Source organism: Semicossyphus pulcher, unplaced genomic scaffold, assembly GCF_022749685.1.
Source record: "Semicossyphus pulcher isolate SPU_LCO1_2020_fin unplaced genomic scaffold, fSemPul1.0.p SCAF_21, whole genome shotgun sequence".
NCBI classification, from domain to species: domain Eukaryota; kingdom Metazoa; phylum Chordata; class Actinopteri; order Labriformes; family Labridae; genus Semicossyphus; species Semicossyphus pulcher.
In genome coordinates this window covers 23,681,866-23,701,542 of record NW_027211695.1, presented here as the reverse complement: position 1 = coordinate 23,701,542, position 19,677 = coordinate 23,681,866, and positions in this window count along the sequence as shown.

Sequence of the window (19,677 nt, the reverse complement as noted above, 5' to 3'; positions counted from 1 at the left end):
TCTGTGCCTAATCTTAACCTTTCACCCTGCATGCCTGACCTGAACCCTCCTGCCTTATCTATTAACCTTTCCCTCGACCCTAACTCTAACCCTAACCAAATTCCATCTTCTCTCTCTACCCCGGCTCCTGCTGCCTCGTCTCCTAATCCTTCCCCTGACTCTAACCCTAACCCACCTCCATCCTCTCCCTCGCTCCCGTCTCCTGCTGCCTTGTCCCCTAATCTTTCCCCGGACACTAACCCTAACTTGAATCAACTTTCACCCTCTCTCTCCATCCCGTTTCCTGACCTCTCCACTGCACCGGCTTCTCCAGCCTCCTCTCCCTCCTCCCCCACTCCTCCCAGGGCGCACATCTTCCCCGTAGTAACTGTACAACGGACACTAGTCTCTACCGAGACTCCCAAAACAACTTACAGACCAACACGCCACCCAAACACCAGTAGGAAAAACCTGGATTGGTCCCTGAAAACCCGGAAAAGTTGTCTCATCATCGGTGACTCGAATCTGGCTAACATCCCACCACACACGAACGAGGATGTCCAGATTGACAGCTATCCGGGCGCTAAATTCTCCCACGTGGAACCGCTGCTACAAGCACACAGGGACAACACCACGGTGAAGAAAGTAGTGCTCTCTTTCGGGATCAATAACAGGGAAAACAAACCAAAGGAAACAACAATAAAGCAGGTGCAGAAGGCTCGCAGAGCATCCAAACTTGCATTCCCGGACGCAGAAATCTACATCCCGGTGATCAACTACTCGGACACACTACCCCCGGAACAACAGAGGAACCTGGATACACTGAATAAGTACATCATGGAGAATACGAATCACATCCCAAAACTGCGGAAACAGGACTTTAAAACAGCAAGGGACAACGTCCACTGGACCACAGAAACAGCAGAAAAGATGCTGCAACACTGGATGACGCATTTAAACTAGACATCCCCACAAGCCTACAAACTGAGGAGGGGAGCAAGAACATAGTACTCCTGGCCAACAACTTTCAACCGACAGAGCCCCAAATAAAACTACTGGAAAAAGGACTTTCCTTCATCCCCACGCTAGATATCCACAAACAACAGAGGAATAACCTAAGACAGGACATAGGAATATACCACAGGAAACTAAAACTGGCAGCCTTTTTCCAAAACAAGAGAAAAAAGGACAGGATACCCTTCATGCCCACATCCAAATGGGAGCCTAGAGGGGGACAAATTGCCCAGGAAATCACCGACTTGATCACCCTAGACAGGGAAGCACTAGACGTACTGCCAGAACAACATAGAGATCACTGTAACCTAACGCAGGAGGAGGTAACAGCCCTCAGGAACCTAGCCAAAAACAGAAACATAGTCATTAAACCAGCAGACAAGGGAAGCGCTATAGTGATCATGGACAGAGAACAGTACATCTGGGAGGCTGAGAGACAGCTCAACAACCAGGAACACTACAGGAAACTACAGGAACCCACTTACCTAAAAACGGTGGAGGACATAAATAAAATCATAGATACGCTGTTGGACAAAAAATACATAAATACGAAACAGAGCAGCTACCTAAAGGGAAAAGAAGCACCCAGAGCCAGGATATTCTACCTACTACCCAAGATTCACAAAGCACCAGACACATGGCCTAAACCGTATGAGATTCCATCAGGAAGGCCGTTTGTCTCTGACTGCAACAGTGAATCCTACAGGACGGCAGAATACATAGATTTCTTTCTAAATCCTCTGTCGAACCGCCATCCTAGCTACATAAAGGACACCTATGATTTTGTAGCCAAAATCAGAGGCATCACCGTCCCACAGTCTGCGTTTTTATTCAGTATAGATGTAGACAGCCTATACACCAACATAGAAACAACAGAGGGACTAAAAGCAGTTAGGAAATGGTTCAACAAATACCCGGACAAAGACAGACCGGATGCAGAAATCCTGGAACTCCTGTTCATCAACCTGACGAAAAACGACTTTGAATTCAACCAGGAATTTTACCTCCAAATCAAAGGGACAGCAATGGGCAAGAAATTCGCACCAGCCTATGCGGACATTTACATGGCTGACTGGGAAGAAACAGTCTTCGAGAAATGCACACACAAACCCACACACTACTTTAGATATTTAGATGACATCTGGGGCACATGGACACACGGCACAGACACATTTTTAGACTTCATGAACATCTTAAACACGCACCACACATCGATCAAAGTTAAACACACCACACATAACTCCTCAATTAATTTCTTAGACACCACCACATACAAAGGCCCTGATTTTAACCGCACTAACACATTAGACACAAAGGTTTATTTCAAAGATACTGACACACATTCATTACTACACAAAAACAGCTTCCACCCAAAACACACATTCAGAGGACTTGTTAAATCCCAACTCTTAAGATTCCACAGAATCTGCAGCCAGTCCACGGAATTTGAAAAGGCCACTCAGACTCTATATGGGTCGTTGAGGAAAAGAGGCTACGCCCGGAGCTTCCTGAGGAAAATCCGAAAGTCGTTTCTGGAAACAAAGGAGAAGAACCTCAAAACTCCCATCCCCCTGATAACAACTTACTCGAGCCTAAGTATCCACATTAACAACAGAATCAAAAGGAACTTTGAAGACACTCAAAGGAACAATTCTGTGATGCAGGAATTTAGGATCATATCAGCATATAGGAAAAACAAAAACTTACAGGACATCTTAGTCAAAAGTAAACTAAAACCAAAACCGGGACAACCACACAAAAACAAACCGCAGTTCTTTAAAGAGAAAAAATCTGTAAAGAACAGGGGAACCAAACAGGTATTTCCCATCCTCCAGAAAATCAATCTGGACACAAGAAACTGCGTGTACATCATCACATGCAATAAATGCGGGAGCCAGTACATAGGAGAAACAGGGAATTCCATCCGAATCCGACTGGCACAACACAGATATAACATTAAGAACCAGAAAGAAATGCACACTAAATTAGTCCCACATTTTCTGGAACACGGCCTTCAATCACTAGAAGTGAGCGGACTCGAACACAACATTAATTGGACAGCTGCACAACGGCAGCAGACAGAGAGATACTGGATTCGTCAACTCGACACCAGATATCCCACTGGACTGAACATTAAATAAATTTGACATGCTTTCTCAGCCCGACCTGCCGAGTATCAGAGTGAGGTTGGAATCAGGGAATCCACAGATGGCCTATGCATTCCCTGTCTTTTTTAGAAGCACAAGTCAGTTAAAACTGACAGCTCTAGAAAGCAGGATCCGTTGTCCCGAACCTAACCAGCTCGTGCCTCTGGGGAAGCAGCCCTGCCATTGGCAGACTGTCCAGATCAAACCGATCAATGAGAAAGGAGGGGGCGGAGAAAGCGGGCGGAGCCCAAAATACACAGACACAAATAGAGCAGCAAAACACTGAGCAGCCACACTGCCTGATGAAGATCTAACCAGATCGAAACGTCGCGACCTACACACCGAGAAAAAGGACAAGCTTCCACCTCCAGCAAGAACCAGAAGGACGAACCCTCCCTCCACGGAAGAGAACTCTCTCCACAGAGGACCAACAAGGAGCAAAACTGACTTAGGTTGATACCTTACTCAGTTTACTCAGGAGACCTTCACAAAGGACCTCTCCACACGCTGCAGCAGCCCTCCAGCAGAAACAGCACTCCGGAGGACTCAGCCTACAGCACAAAAACACAAATCTAACACAGGTCGATACCTAACGGTGCCAACTAAAGCCTTGTTAAATTTGTTAGGTAAGTATGAGCCACAAAGGTAGACGCCAGCCCCGGGCTGACAACACACACTACCAGAGAGGCTACACCACAGCACACACACAGCACCACAGGAAAAGACAAATGACACAGTGTCAGAGCTCTTTTCAAATCACGGTGAGAATAATGTTTAATTTGATCCGTATGGTACACCACCTGCGCAATATTACTGTCAGCGTGGACCACAACAAAGAGTCCAGACCGGATCCTCCCAGCCTGCTACGCAAGATGAAGGAACTGATGGATCTCATCAAACCAGCTTGCCCGACAGGGAAAACCTTGCTCCTCCTGGAAGGCAATGCTAGAAACTGGGGCTACAATACTCGAGTAATCCTTGATGGACACTACACTGATGAGATCGACAGACTGTCCGCAGAGCTCTCCCAGGTGCTCACAGGAAACTGGAGAGAACCATGGGCAGTAGCTCAACGCTGGGCCTGGAACAACCTCGGCAAGAGACTGCACAGGAGCTCTCTGGAGCACACCAGGGCCATCATCATCAGCGTAAACAGCCCCAAAACAACACCTTCACAGCCACCGACCACCACTCAGAACCGGTACAGCGTGCTGACGGAGGAAACCGAGAGGGAGACAGAGACCGGCAACAGCTCTCAGAGTGCTAGCACAGGAGAGAATGAAAATCCTGCCCCCTGGACGATCCCTCCAAGGATCGCCCCTGCAGACACGCCGGCACTGTCACAGACAGAATTCCCTCAGATTCCAAAAACCCGACGCACGCCGAACAACAGGAGCCGTGAGAATAAAAAGAGGAGCAACGCAGAACCAGCCGCGACTCCCCCTCCGGCCTTCCAGCCGTCTGAGATTTCCCCGGCAGGCTCACCACTTGCACCTTCTTCCCTGCAGCTCTCTACCCACTCGGTCACTCCAACACCTAGACCGAGATCCCGCCTGCATGCCTCCCCCACTGCCTCTGCATCCTGTGCGCCTGCCTCCCTCATCTCCCCAGCATCTAATTTGGATGCTTCTCTCCTCCCTTCTCACTCTCCATTTTCTGCTTCCCTCCTCTCCACCCACACCTCTCACTCATCTGTGCCTAATCTTAACCTTTCACCCTGCATGCCTGACCTGAACCCTCCTGCCTTATCTATTAACCTTTCCCTCGACCCTAACTCTAACCCTAACCAAATTCCATCTTCTCTCTCTACCCCGGCTCCTGCTGCCTCGTCTCCTAATCCTTCCCCTGACTCTAACCCTAACCCACCTCCATCCTCTCCCTCGCTCCCGTCTCCTGCTGCCTTGTCCCCTAATCTTTCCCCGGACACTAACCCTAACTTGAATCAACTTTCACCCTCTCTCTCCATCCCGTTTCCTGACCTCTCCACTGCACCGGCTTCTCCAGCCTCCTCTCCCTCCTCCCCCACTCCTCCCAGGGCGCACATCTTCCCCGTAGTAACTGTACAACGGACACTAGTCTCTACCGAGACTCCCAAAACAACTTACAGACCAACACGCCACCCAAACACCAGTAGGAAAAACCTGGATTGGTCCCTGAAAACCCGGAAAAGTTGTCTCATCATCGGTGACTCGAATCTGGCTAACATCCCACCACACACGAACGAGGATGTCCAGATTGACAGCTATCCGGGCGCTAAATTCTCCCACGTGGAACCGCTGCTACAAGCACACAGGGACAACACCACGGTGAAGAAAGTAGTGCTCTCTTTCGGGATCAATAACAGGGAAAACAAACCAAAGGAAACAACAATAAAGCAGGTGCAGAAGGCTCGCAGAGCATCCAAACTTGCATTCCCGGACGCAGAAATCTACATCCCGGTGATCAACTACTCGGACACACTACCCCCGGAACAACAGAGGAACCTGGATACACTGAATAAGTACATCATGGAGAATACGAATCACATCCCAAAACTGCGGAAACAGGACTTTAAAACAGCAAGGGACAACGTCCACTGGACCACAGAAACAGCAGAAAAGATGCTGCAACACTGGATGACGCATTTAAACTAGACATCCCCACAAGCCTACAAACTGAGGAGGGGAGCAAGAACATAGTACTCCTGGCCAACAACTTTCAACCGACAGAGCCCCAAATAAAACTACTGGAAAAAGGACTTTCCTTCATCCCCACGCTAGATATCCACAAACAACAGAGGAATAACCTAAGACAGGACATAGGAATATACCACAGGAAACTAAAACTGGCAGCCTTTTTCCAAAACAAGAGAAAAAAGGACAGGATACCCTTCATGCCCACATCCAAATGGGAGCCTAGAGGGGGACAAATTGCCCAGGAAATCACCGACTTGATCACCCTAGACAGGGAAGCACTAGACGTACTGCCAGAACAACATAGAGATCACTGTAACCTAACGCAGGAGGAGGTAACAGCCCTCAGGAACCTAGCCAAAAACAGAAACATAGTCATTAAACCAGCAGACAAGGGAAGCGCTATAGTGATCATGGACAGAGAACAGTACATCTGGGAGGCTGAGAGACAGCTCAACAACCAGGAACACTACAGGAAACTACAGGAACCCACTTACCTAAAAACGGTGGAGGACATAAATAAAATCATAGATACGCTGTTGGACAAAAAATACATAAATACGAAACAGAGCAGCTACCTAAAGGGAAAAGAAGCACCCAGAGCCAGGATATTCTACCTACTACCCAAGATTCACAAAGCACCAGACACATGGCCTAAACCGTATGAGATTCCATCAGGAAGGCCGATTGTCTCTGACTGCAACAGTGAATCCTACAGGACGGCAGAATACATAGATTTCTTTCTAAATCCTCTGTCGAACCGCCATCCTAGCTACATAAAGGACACCTATGATTTTGTAGCCAAAATCAGAGGCATCACCGTCCCACAGTCTGCGTTTTTATTCAGTATAGATGTAGACAGCCTATACACCAACATAGAAACAACAGAGGGACTAAAAGCAGTTAGGAAATGGTTCAACAAATACCCGGACAAAGACAGACCGGATGCAGAAATCCTGGAACTCCTGTTCATCAACCTGACGAAAAACGACTTTGAATTCAACCAGGAATTTTACCTCCAAATCAAAGGGACAGCAATGGGCAAGAAATTCGCACCAGCCTATGCGGACATTTACATGGCTGACTGGGAAGAAACAGTCTTCGAGAAATGCACACACAAACCCACACACTACTTTAGATATTTAGATGACATCTGGGGCACATGGACACACGGCACAGACACATTTTTAGACTTCATGAACATCTTAAACACGCACCACACATCGATCAAAGTTAAACACACCACACATAACTCCTCAATTAATTTCTTAGACACCACCACATACAAAGGCCCTGATTTTAACCGCACTAACACATTAGACACAAAGGTTTATTTCAAAGATACTGACACACATTCATTACTACACAAAAACAGCTTCCACCCAAAACACACATTCAGAGGACTTGTTAAATCCCAACTCTTAAGATTCCACAGAATCTGCAGCCAGTCCACGGAATTTGAAAAGGCCACTCAGACTCTATATGGGTCGTTGAGGAAAAGAGGCTACGCCCGGAGCTTCCTGAGGAAAATCCGAAAGTCGTTTCTGGAAACAAAGGAGAAGAACCTCAAAACTCCCATCCCCCTGATAACAACTTACTCGAGCCTAAGTATCCACATTAACAACAGAATCAAAAGGAACTTTGAAGACACTCAAAGGAACAATTCTGTGATGCAGGAATTTAGGATCATATCAGCATATAGGAAAAACAAAAACTTACAGGACATCTTAGTCAAAAGTAAACTAAAACCAAAACCGGGACAACCACACAAAAACAAACCGCAGTTCTTTAAAGAGAAAAAATCTGTAAAGAACAGGGGAACCAAACAGGTATTTCCCATCCTCCAGAAAATCAATCTGGACACAAGAAACTGCGTGTACATCATCACATGCAATAAATGCGGGAGCCAGTACATAGGAGAAACAGGGAATTCCATCCGAATCCGACTGGCACAACACAGATATAACATTAAGAACCAGAAAGAAATGCACACTAAATTAGTCCCACATTTTCTGGAACACGGCCTTCAATCACTAGAAGTGAGCGGACTCGAACACAACATTAATTGGACAGCTGCACAACGGCAGCAGACAGAGAGATACTGGATTCGTCAACTCGACACCAGATATCCCACTGGACTGAACATTAAATAAATTTGACATGCTTTCTCAGCCCGACCTGCCGAGTATCAGAGTGAGGTTGGAATCAGGGAATCCACAGATGGCCTATGCATTCCCTGTCTTTTTTAGAAGCACAAGTCAGTTAAAACTGACAGCTCTAGAAAGCAGGATCCGTTGTCCCGAACCTAACCAGCTCGTGCCTCTGGGGAAGCAGCCCTGCCATTGGCAGACTGTCCAGATCAAACCGATCAATGAGAAAGGAGGGGGCGGAGAAAGCGGGCGGAGCCCAAAATACACAGACACAAATAGAGCAGCAAAACACTGAGCAGCCACACTGCCTGATGAAGATCTAACCAGATCGAAACGTCGCGACCTACACACCGAGAAAAAGGACAAGCTTCCACCTCCAGCAAGAACCAGAAGGACGAACCCTCCCTCCACGGAAGAGAACTCTCTCCACAGAGGACCAACAAGGAGCAAAACTGACTTAGGTTGATACCTTACTCAGTTTACTCAGGAGACCTTCACAAAGGACCTCTCCACACGCTGCAGCAGCCCTCCAGCAGAAACAGCACTCCGGAGGACTCAGCCTACAGCACAAAAACACAAATCTAACACAGGTCGATACCTAACGGTGCCAACTAAAGCCTTGTTAAATTTGTTAGGTAAGTATGAGCCACAAAGGTAGACGCCAGCCCCGGGCTGACAACACACACTACCAGAGAGGCTACACCACAGCACACACACAGCACCACAGGAAAAGACAAATGACACAGTGTCAGAGCTCTTTTCAAATCACGGTGAGAATAATGTTTAATTTGATCCGTATGGTACACCACCTGCGCAATATTACTGTCAGCGTGGACCACAACAAAGAGTCCAGACCGGATCCTCCCAGCCTGCTACGCAAGATGAAGGAACTGATGGATCTCATCAAACCAGCTTGCCCGACAGGGAAAACCTTGCTCCTCCTGGAAGGCAATGCTAGAAACTGGGGCTACAATACTCGAGTAATCCTTGATGGACACTACACTGATGAGATCGACAGACTGTCCGCAGAGCTCTCCCAGGTGCTCACAGGAAACTGGAGAGAACCATGGGAAGTAGCTCAACGCTGGGCCTGGAACAACCTCGGCAAGAGACTGCACAGGAGCTCTCTGGAGCACACCAGGGCCATCATCATCAGCGTAAACAGCCCCAAAACAACACCTTCACAGCCACCGACCACCACTCAGAACCGGTACAGCGTGCTGACGGAGGAAACCGAGAGGGAGACAGAGACCGGCAACAGCTCTCAGAGTGCTAGCACAGGAGAGAATGAAAATCCTGCCCCCTGGACGATCCCTCCAAGGATCGCCCCTGCAGACACGCCGGCACTGTCACAGACAGAATTCCCTCAGATTCCAAAAACCCGACGCACGCCGAACAACAGGAGCCGTGAGAATAAAAAGAGGAGCAACGCAGAACCAGCCGCGACTCCCCCTCCGGCCTTCCAGCCGTCTGAGATTTCCCCGGCAGGCTCACCACTTGCACCTTCTTCCCTGCAGCTCTCTACCCACTCGGTCACTCCAACACCTAGACCGAGATCCCGCCTGCATGCCTCCCCCACTGCCTCTGCATCCTGTGCGCCTGCCTCCCTCATCTCCCCAGCATCTAATTTGGATGCTTCTCTCCTCCCTTCTCACTCTCCATTTTCTGCTTCCCTCCTCTCCACCCACACCTCTCACTCATCTGTGCCTAATCTTAACCTTTCACCCTGCATGCCTGACCTGAACCCTCCTGCCTTATCTATTAACCTTTCCCTCGACCCTAACTCTAACCCTAACCAAATTCCATCTTCTCTCTCTACCCCGGCTCCTGCTGCCTCGTCTCCTAATCCTTCCCCTGACTCTAACCCTAACCCACCTCCATCCTCTCCCTCGCTCCCGTCTCCTGCTGCCTTGTCCCCTAATCTTTCCCCGGACACTAACCCTAACTTGAATCAACTTTCACCCTCTCTCTCCATCCCGTTTCCTGACCTCTCCACTGCACCGGCTTCTCCAGCCTCCTCTCCCTCCTCCCCCACTCCTCCCAGGGCGCACATCTTCCCCGTAGTAACTGTACAACGGACACTAGTCTCTACCGAGACTCCCAAAACAACTTACAGACCAACACGCCACCCAAACACCAGTAGGAAAAACCTGGATTGGTCCCTGAAAACCCGGAAAAGTTGTCTCATCATCGGTGACTCGAATCTGGCTAACATCCCACCACACACGAACGAGGATGTCCAGATTGACAGCTATCCGGGCGCTAAATTCTCCCACGTGGAACCGCTGCTACAAGCACACAGGGACAACACCACGGTGAAGAAAGTAGTGCTCTCTTTCGGGATCAATAACAGGGAAAACAAACCAAAGGAAACAACAATAAAGCAGGTGCAGAAGGCTCGCAGAGCATCCAAACTTGCATTCCCGGACGCAGAAATCTACATCCCGGTGATCAACTACTCGGACACACTACCCCCGGAACAACAGAGGAACCTGGATACACTGAATAAGTACATCATGGAGAATACGAATCACATCCCAAAACTGCGGAAACAGGACTTTAAAACAGCAAGGGACAACGTCCACTGGACCACAGAAACAGCAGAAAAGATGCTGCAACACTGGATGACGCATTTAAACTAGACATCCCCACAAGCCTACAAACTGAGGAGGGGAGCAAGAACATAGTACTCCTGGCCAACAACTTTCAACCGACAGAGCCCCAAATAAAACTACTGGAAAAAGGACTTTCCTTCATCCCCACGCTAGATATCCACAAACAACAGAGGAATAACCTAAGACAGGACATAGGAATATACCACAGGAAACTAAAACTGGCAGCCTTTTTCCAAAACAAGAGAAAAAAGGACAGGATACCCTTCATGCCCACATCCAAATGGGAGCCTAGAGGGGGACAAATTGCCCAGGAAATCACCGACTTGATCACCCTAGACAGGGAAGCACTAGACGTACTGCCAGAACAACATAGAGATCACTGTAACCTAACGCAGGAGGAGGTAACAGCCCTCAGGAACCTAGCCAAAAACAGAAACATAGTCATTAAACCAGCAGACAAGGGAAGCGCTATAGTGATCATGGACAGAGAACAGTACATCTGGGAGGCTGAGAGACAGCTCAACAACCAGGAACACTACAGGAAACTACAGGAACCCACTTACCTAAAAACGGTGGAGGACATAAATAAAATCATAGATACGCTGTTGGACAAAAAATACATAAATACGAAACAGAGCAGCTACCTAAAGGGAAAAGAAGCACCCAGAGCCAGGATATTCTACCTACTACCCAAGATTCACAAAGCACCAGACACATGGCCTAAACCGTATGAGATTCCATCAGGAAGGCCGATTGTCTCTGACTGCAACAGTGAATCCTACAGGACGGCAGAATACATAGATTTCTTTCTAAATCCTCTGTCGAACCGCCATCCTAGCTACATAAAGGACACCTATGATTTTGTAGCCAAAATCAGAGGCATCACCGTCCCACAGTCTGCGTTTTTATTCAGTATAGATGTAGACAGCCTATACACCAACATAGAAACAACAGAGGGACTAAAAGCAGTTAGGAAATGGTTCAACAAATACCCGGACAAAGACAGACCGGATGCAGAAATCCTGGAACTCCTGTTCATCAACCTGACGAAAAACGACTTTGAATTCAACCAGGAATTTTACCTCCAAATCAAAGGGACAGCAATGGGCAAGAAATTCGCACCAGCCTATGCGGACATTTACATGGCTGACTGGGAAGAAACAGTCTTCGAGAAATGCACACACAAACCCACACACTACTTTAGATATTTAGATGACATCTGGGGCACATGGACACACGGCACAGACACATTTTTAGACTTCATGAACATCTTAAACACGCACCACACATCGATCAAAGTTAAACACACCACACATAACTCCTCAATTAATTTCTTAGACACCACCACATACAAAGGCCCTGATTTTAACCGCACTAACACATTAGACACAAAGGTTTATTTCAAAGATACTGACACACATTCATTACTACACAAAAACAGCTTCCACCCAAAACACACATTCAGAGGACTTGTTAAATCCCAACTCTTAAGATTCCACAGAATCTGCAGCCAGTCCACGGAATTTGAAAAGGCCACTCAGACTATATGGGTCGTTGAGGAAAAGAGGCTACGCCCGGAGCTTCCTGAGGAAAATCCGAAAGTCGTTTCTGGAAACAAAGGAGAAGAACCTCAAAACTCCCATCCCCCTGATAACAACTTACTCGAGCCTAAGTATCCACATTAACAACAGAATCAAAAGGAACTTTGAAGACACTCAAAGGAACAATTCTGTGATGCAGGAATTTAGGATCATATCAGCATATAGGAAAAACAAAAACTTACAGGACATCTTAGTCAAAAGTAAACTAAAACCAAAACCGGGACAACCACACAAAAACAAACCGCAGTTCTTTAAAGAGAAAAAATCTGTAAAGAACAGGGGAACCAAACAGGTATTTCCCATCCTCCAGAAAATCAATCTGGACACAAGAAACTGCGTGTACATCATCACATGCAATAAATGCGGGAGCCAGTACATAGGAGAAACAGGGAATTCCATCCGAATCCGACTGGCACAACACAGATATAACATTAAGAACCAGAAAGAAATGCACACTAAATTAGTCCCACATTTTCTGGAACACGGCCTTCAATCACTAGAAGTGAGCGGACTCGAACACAACATTAATTGGACAGCTGCACAACGGCAGCAGACAGAGAGATACTGGATTCGTCAACTCGACACCAGATATCCCACTGGACTGAACATTAAATAAATTTGACATGCTTTCTCAGCCCGACCTGCCGAGTATCAGAGTGAGGTTGGAATCAGGGAATCCACAGATGGCCTATGCATTCCCTGTCTTTTTTAGAAGCACAAGTCAGTTAAAACTGACAGCTCTAGAAAGCAGGATCCGTTGTCCCGAACCTAACCAGCTCGTGCCTCTGGGGAAGCAGCCCTGCCATTGGCAGACTGTCCAGATCAAACCGATCAATGAGAAAGGAGGGGGCGGAGAAAGCGGGCGGAGCCCAAAATACACAGACACAAATAGAGCAGCAAAACACTGAGCAGCCACACTGCCTGATGAAGATCTAACCAGATCGAAACGTCGCGACCTACACACCGAGAAAAAGGACAAGCTTCCACCTCCAGCAAGAACCAGAAGGACGAACCCTCCCTCCACGGAAGAGAACTCTCTCCACAGAGGACCAACAAGGAGCAAAACTGACTTAGGTTGATACCTTACTCAGTTTACTCAGGAGACCTTCACAAAGGACCTCTCCACACGCTGCAGCAGCCCTCCAGCAGAAACAGCACTCCGGAGGACTCAGCCTACAGCACAAAAACACAAATCTAACACAGGTCGATACCTAACGGTGCCAACTAAAGCCTTGTTAAATTTGTTAGGTAAGTATGAGCCACAAAGGTAGACGCCAGCCCCGGGCTGACAACACACACTACCAGAGAGGCTACACCACAGCACACACACAGCACCACAGGAAAAGACAAATGACACAGTGTCAGAGCTCTTTTCAAATCACGGTGAGAATAATGTTTAATTTGATCCGTATGGTACACCACCTGCGCAATATTACTGTCAGCGTGGACCACAACAAAGAGTCCAGACCGGATCCTCCCAGCCTGCTACGCAAGATGAAGGAACTGATGGATCTCATCAAACCAGCTTGCCCGACAGGGAAAACCTTGCTCCTCCTGGAAGGCAATGCTAGAAACTGGGGCTACAATACTCGAGTAATCCTTGATGGACACTACACTGATGAGATCGACAGACTGTCCGCAGAGCTCTCCCAGGTGCTCACAGGAAACTGGAGAGAACCATGGGAAGTAGCTCAACGCTGGGCCTGGAACAACCTCGGCAAGAGACTGCACAGGAGCTCTCTGGAGCACACCAGGGCCATCATCATCAGCGTAAACAGCCCCAAAACAACACCTTCACAGCCACCGACCACCACTCAGAACCGGTACAGCGTGCTGACGGAGGAAACCGAGAGGGAGACAGAGACCGGCAACAGCTCTCAGAGTGCTAGCACAGGAGAGAATGAAAATCCTGCCCCCTGGACGATCCCTCCAAGGATCGCCCCTGCAGACACGCCGGCACTGTCACAGACAGAATTCCCTCAGATTCCAAAAACCCGACGCACGCCGAACAACAGGAGCCGTGAGAATAAAAAGAGGAGCAACGCAGAACCAGCCGCGACTCCCCCTCCGGCCTTCCAGCCGTCTGAGATTTCCCCGGCAGGCTCACCACTTGCACCTTCTTCCCTGCAGCTCTCTACCCACTCGGTCACTCCAACACCTAGACCGAGATCCCGCCTGCATGCCTCCCCCACTGCCTCTGCATCCTGTGCGCCTGCCTCCCTCATCTCCCCAGCATCTAATTTGGATGCTTCTCTCCTCCCTTCTCACTCTCCATTTTCTGCTTCCCTCCTCTCCACCCACACCTCTCACTCATCTGTGCCTAATCTTAACCTTTCACCCTGCATGCCTGACCTGAACCCTCCTGCCTTATCTATTAACCTTTCCCTCGACCCTAACTCTAACCCTAACCAAATTCCATCTTCTCTCTCTACCCCGGCTCCTGCTGCCTCGTCTCCTAATCCTTCCCCTGACTCTAACCCTAACCCACCTCCATCCTCTCCCTCGCTCCCGTCTCCTGCTGCCTTGTCCCCTAATCTTTCCCCGGACACTAACCCTAACTTGAATCAACTTTCACCCTCTCTCTCCATCCCGTTTCCTGACCTCTCCACTGCACCGGCTTCTCCAGCCTCCTCTCCCTCCTCCCCCACTCCTCCCAGGGCGCACATCTTCCCCGTAGTAACTGTACAACGGACACTAGTCTCTACCGAGACTCCCAAAACAACTTACAGACCAACACGCCACCCAAACACCAGTAGGAAAAACCTGGATTGGTCCCTGAAAACCCGGAAAAGTTGTCTCATCATCGGTGACTCGAATCTGGCTAACATCCCACCACACACGAACGAGGATGTCCAGATTGACAGCTATCCGGGCGCTAAATTCTCCCACGTGGAACCGCTGCTACAAGCACACAGGGACAACACCACGGTGAAGAAAGTAGTGCTCTCTTTCGGGATCAATAACAGGGAAAACAAACCAAAGGAAACAACAATAAAGCAGGTGCAGAAGGCTCGCAGAGCATCCAAACTTGCATTCCCGGACGCAGAAATCTACATCCCGGTGATCAACTACTCGGACACACTACCCCCGGAACAACAGAGGAACCTGGATACACTGAATAAGTACATCATGGAGAATACGAATCACATCCCAAAACTGCGGAAACAGGACTTTAAAACAGCAAGGGACAACGTCCACTGGACCACAGAAACAGCAGAAAAGATGCTGCAACACTGGATGACGCATTTAAACTAGACATCCCCACAAGCCTACAAACTGAGGAGGGGAGCAAGAACATAGTACTCCTGGCCAACAACTTTCAACCGACAGAGCCCCAAATAAAACTACTGGAAAAAGGACTTTCCTTCATCCCCACGCTAGATATCCACAAACAACAGAGGAATAACCTAAGACAGGACATAGGAATATACCACAGGAAACTAAAACTGGCAGCCTTTTTCCAAAACAAGAGAAAAAAGGACAGGATACCCTTCATGCCCACATCCAAATGGGAGCCTAGAGGGGGACAAATTGCCCAGGAAATCACCGACTTGATCACCCTAGACAGGGAAGCACTAGACGTACTGCCAGAACAACATAGAGATCACTGTAACCTAACGCAGGAGGAGGTAACAGCCCTCAGGAACCTAGCCAAAAACAGAAACATAGTCATTAAACCAGCAGACAAGGGAAGCGCTATAGTGATCATGGACAGAGAACAGTACATCTGGGAGGCTGAGAGACAGCTCAACAACCAGGAACACTACAGGAAACTACAGGAACCCACTTACCTAAAAACGGTGGAGGACATAAATAAAATCATAGATACGCTGTTGGACAAAAAATACATAAATACGAAACAGAGCAGCTACCTAAAGGGAAAAGAAGCACCCAGAGCCAGGATATTCTACCTACTACCCAAGATTCACAAAGCACCAGACACATGGCCTAAACCGTATGAGATTCCATCAGGAAGGCCGATTGTCTCTGACTGCAACAGTGAATCCTACAGGACGGCAGAATACATAGATTTCTTTCTAAATCCTCTGTCGAACCGCCATCCTAGCTACATAAAGGACACCTATGATTTTGTAGCCAAAATCAGAGGCATCACCGTCCCACAGTCTGCGTTTTTATTCAGTATAGATGTAGACAGCCTATACACCAACATAGAAACAACAGAGGGACTAAAAGCAGTTAGGAAATGGTTCAACAAATACCCGGACAAAGACAGACCGGATGCAGAAATCCTGGAACTCCTGTTCATCAACCTGACGAAAAACGACTTTGAATTCAACCAGGAATTTTACCTCCAAATCAAAGGGACAGCAATGGGCAAGAAATTCGCACCAGCCTATGCGGACATTTACATGGCTGACTGGGAAGAAACAGTCTTCGAGAAATGCACACACAAACCCACACACTACTTTAGATATTTAGATGACATCTGGGGCACATGGACACACGGCACAGACACATTTTTAGACTTCATGAACATCTTAAACACGCACCACACATCGATCAAAGTTAAACACACCACACATAACTCCTCAATTAATTTCTTAGACACCACCACATACAAAGGCCCTGATTTTAACCGCACTAACACATTAGACACAAAGGTTTATTTCAAAGATACTGACACACATTCATTACTACACAAAAACAGCTTCCACCCAAAACACACATTCAGAGGACTTGTTAAATCCCAACTCTTAAGATTCCACAGAATCTGCAGCCAGTCCACGGAATTTGAAAAGGCCACTCAGACTCTATATGGGTCGTTGAGGAAAAGAGGCTACGCCCGGAGCTTCCTGAGGAAAATCCGAAAGTCGTTTCTGGAAACAAAGGAGAAGAACCTCAAAACTCCCATCCCCCTGATAACAACTTACTCGAGCCTAAGTATCCACATTAACAACAGAATCAAAAGGAACTTTGAAGACACTCAAAGGAACAATTCTGTGATGCAGGAATTTAGGATCATATCAGCATATAGGAAAAACAAAAACTTACAGGACATCTTAGTCAAAAGTAAACTAAAACCAAAACCGGGACAACCACACAAAAACAAACCGCAGTTCTTTAAAGAGAAAAAATCTGTAAAGAACAGGGGAACCAAACAGGTATTTCCCATCCTCCAGAAAATCAATCTGGACACAAGAAACTGCGTGTACATCATCACATGCAATAAATGCGGGAGCCAGTACATAGGAGAAACAGGGAATTCCATCCGAATCCGACTGGCACAACACAGATATAACATTAAGAACCAGAAAGAAATGCACACTAAATTAGTCCCACATTTTCTGGAACACGGCCTTCAATCACTAGAAGTGAGCGGACTCGAACACAACATTAATTGGACAGCTGCACAACGGCAGCAGACAGAGAGATACTGGATTCGTCAACTCGACACCAGATATCCCACTGGACTGAACATTAAATAAATTTGACATGCTTTCTCAGCCCGACCTGCCGAGTATCAGAGTGAGGTTGGAATCAGGGAATCCACAGATGGCCTATGCATTCCCTGTCTTTTTTAGAAGCACAAGTCAGTTAAAACTGACAGCTCTAGAAAGCAGGATCCGTTGTCCCGAACCTAACCAGCTCGTGCCTCTGGGGAAGCAGCCCTGCCATTGGCAGACTGTCCAGATCAAACCGATCAATGAGAAAGGAGGGGGCGGAGAAAGCGGGCGGAGCCCAAAATACACAGACACAAATAGAGCAGCAAAACACTGAGCAGCCACACTGCCTGATGAAGATCTAACCAGATCGAAACGTCGCGACCTACACACCGAGAAAAAGGACAAGCTTCCACCTCCAGCAAGAACCAGAAGGACGAACCCTCCCTCCACGGAAGAGAACTCTCTCCACAGAGGACCAACAAGGAGCAAAACTGACTTAGGTTGATACCTTACTCAGTTTACTCAGGAGACCTTCACAAAGGACCTCTCCACACGCTGCAGCAGCCCTCCAGCAGAAACAGCACTCCGGAGGACTCAGCCTACAGCACAAAAACACAAATCTAACACAGGTCGATACCTAACGGTGCCAACTAAAGCCTTGTTAAATTTGTTAGGTAAGTATGAGCCACAAAGGTAGACGCCAGCCCCGGGCTGACAACACACACTACCAGAGAGGCTACACCACAGCACACACACAGCACCACAGGAAAAGACAAATGACACAGTGTCAGAGCTCTTTTCAAATCACGGTGAGAATAATGTTTAATTTGATCCGTATGGTACACCACCTGCGCAATATTACTGTCAGCGTGGACCACAACAAAGAGTCCAGACCGGATCCTCCCAGCCTGCTACGCAAGATGAAGGAACTGATGGATCTCATCAAACCAGCTTGCCCGACAGGGAAAACCTTGCTCCTCCTGGAAGGCAATGCTAGAAACTGGGGCTACAATACTCGAGTAATCCTTGATGGACACTACACTGATGAGATCGACAGACTGTCCGCAGAGCTCTCCCAGGTGCTCACAGGAAACTGGAGAGAACCATGGGCAGTAGCTCAACGCTGGGCCTGGAACAACCTCGGCAAGAGACTGCACAGGAGCTCTCTGGAGCACACCAGGGCCATCATCATCAGCGTAAACAGCCCCAAAACAACACCTTCACAGCCACCGACCACCACTCAGAACCGGTACAGCGTGCTGACGGAGGAAACCGAGAGGGAGACAGAGACCGGCAACAGCTCTCAGAGTGCTAGCACAGGAGAGAATGAAAATCCTGCCCCCTGGACGATCCCTCCAAGGATCGCCCCTGCAGACACGCCGGCACTGTCACAGACAGAATTCCCTCAGATTCCAAAAACCCGACGCACGCCGAACAACAGGAGCCGTGAGAATAAAAAGAGGAGCAACGCAGAACCAGCCGCGACTCCCCCTCCGGCCTTCCAGCCGTCTGAGATTTCCCCGGCAGGCTCACCACTTGCACCTTCTTCCCTGCAGCTCTCTACCCACTCGGTCACTCCAACACCTAGACCGAGATCCCGCCTGCATGCCTCCCCCACTGCCTCTGCATCCTGTGCGCCTGCCTCCCTCATCTCCCCAGCATCTAATTTGGATGCTTCTCTCCTCCCTTCTCACTCTCCATTTTCTGCTTCCCTCCTCTCCACCCACACCTCTCACTCATCTGTGCCTAATCTTAACCTTTCACCCTGCATGCCTGACCTGAACCCTCCTGCCTTATCTATTAACCTTTCCCTCGACCCTAACTCTAACCCTAACCAAATTCCATCTTCTCTCTCTACCCCGGCTCCTGCTGCCTCGTCTCCTAATCCTTCCCCTGACTCTAACCCTAACCCACCTCCATCCTCTCCCTCGCTCCCGTCTCCTGCTGCCTTGTCCCCTAATCTTTCCCCGGACACTAACCCTAACTTGAATCAACTTTCACCCTCTCTCTCCATCCCGTTTCCTGACCTCTCCACTGCACCGGCTTCTCCAGCCTCCTCTCCCTCCTCCCCCACTCCTCCCAGGGCGCACATCT